General features: G+C 33.5%; 1 protein-coding gene across 6 annotated transcripts in view; it reads right to left on the bottom strand.

The window, feature by feature from the left end:
• LOC106876426 (uncharacterized) overlaps nucleotides 1-2,169 on the bottom strand; it is a 1,308,965-nt gene that overhangs the window by 395,321 nt on the left and 911,475 nt on the right. The gene's annotated exons all lie outside the window — the stretch shown is intronic.

Here is a 2,169-nt window from a genome sequence, read left to right as displayed (position 1 = left end):
TATATATATATATATATATATATATATATATATGAATCTATGTATAGACGTATGCTCAAATAAATATGTCTAAGTATATATGTATATAAATATGAATGTATGATTGAAAATATGTATGTATATGTCTGTATATATGTATGAATATATGTATGTATATTAATTTCTTTTTACTTATTAGAACTCTACCTAGAGCGGGCTGGTTACCAACAAAAACAAAACCAATCTCCATAACTGGAATCTGGAGAGCAATAATTGCTACATGCCAAGCTTTAGGAAAATCTTGGATATTTTAACTATTCCATTCATAGAGTTCCATTCATGTCAGCCGAATCCTAGGCTTTTCAGATTGTCGTTTAAACAGTTACAAACATAGCCAAGTGCACGAAATAAAATTAATTAATAGGCAATTTAAATTAATAATTTCTCGTAGAAAAAAAAAACAAGAATTAAAAAAAAAGGAAGAGCAGTCGATTGTAACAACCCTAGTACACGACTGGTACTTTATATTGTCGACTCAGGAAATATTGAATAGGAAGTTTACTTCGAGGTTATTTGAACTCATAGCATAAAGAAGCGGATGTAATACGGTAAAGCAATTTGACCGGCGCCCTAATGACTCTGCTAACCCTCTGATTTAGCTAATTTAACATAATGATAGAAGAAGCTATCTCATTATATATCTCGCATGAAGATTATAGATTATACGAGCGTTAATTTGTATGCATATATGCATGTGTGTATGTACGGCATGTATGTATGTACGGCATGTATGTATGTACATATGTATGCATGTATGACTCTTTCTCTCTCTCTCTCTAAATATATATATATATATTTATATATATATATATATATATATATAGTCATACATGCATACATACGTACACACACATATTATATAGACACACACACCAACATGCTAACACGCACAGAGGAGAACACATAAATATACATACTAAGTCACGCATGTAGACACATACGCTCACATACCCACACATATTTACACATATAGATATGTTACAGCTTGGCCATACAAAACTGGACAGGACTGTGGACAAAAATACATTCATACGATTATATTCACATTGATAAAATCAAATTCACAAATTTAGATTAAGGAATACAGCCGCATAAATAGAAAGGTACAGACTCGTGTGTATAAACACAGGAATAGAAGCACACAAGCTCTCTCTCTTTCTCTCTTACACACACATATACACATATACCCACACAAACACACACTGTCACGTACACACATAAACAAATAATCGCACGCATGCCCATACATTTAATCACTCAAACCTATACAGACTTATGTCTATAGCCAGATTTACTGACATGAATGCCCTTTATTAAATGGAAAATCACCAATGGCTAAATCGAGACTTGAGTTAGAAATTGCAGAAAAGATACACAAACCCCTACATATTAATCTAAAATAGAAGTAAAGTTGGTATCTAGCAATTCAACGCCATCTTTCAAAGACATGCGGTTGAAGAGATGGGGAAGTAACCGAGGGTGACACTAAATGACAGCTAATCAATGAGAGCACTTCTTGGTTGTTCGAGTATGTCTTTATTACTTGAGGGGAAATGAAAGACAGTTTCGAAAGAACGCACCACGAAGGCGACTGTATTAGAGTACTTAGTCGTGATGGAGAGTGAAACTGAAGGCATTTTAAATACATACATACATACATACATACATGCATGCATAAATACATATATATATATATATACATATATACATATATACACACACACATTGCTCTGTCATTAATATTAGCCCGTTATTAAAAAAACATATCTGCGTATTAAGTTGGCAACCTTTGCTTGATTATTAATGTATAGCTGTGCAATGTTACATAGAAACACATAGAAACACATCCGTATACATGCGCACAAACATACACACACAGTAATATAGACACATATATATGCACAAATAAATAAATATGTTTGTATGTCAGTATACATATACGTATATAGATATGTGTGTATGTGTTTGTGCGTGTGTGCGTGCGTGTGTGTGCGTGCGTATGAACATATATGTATATATGTGTGTGTGTGTGTGTGTATACATATTTGTGTATGCTTGCACGTGCAGGTGTGATTGTGAGAGAGAGAGAGAGAGAGAGAGAGAGAGAGAGAGAGAGAGAGAGAGAGAGAG

This window comes from Octopus bimaculoides, chromosome 5 (genome assembly GCF_001194135.2).
Source record: "Octopus bimaculoides isolate UCB-OBI-ISO-001 chromosome 5, ASM119413v2, whole genome shotgun sequence".
Taxonomy (NCBI): Eukaryota; Metazoa; Mollusca; class Cephalopoda; order Octopoda; family Octopodidae; genus Octopus; species Octopus bimaculoides.
Note: the sequence above shows the minus strand (reverse complement) of the source record. Positions and strands in the feature narration are given on the sequence as shown.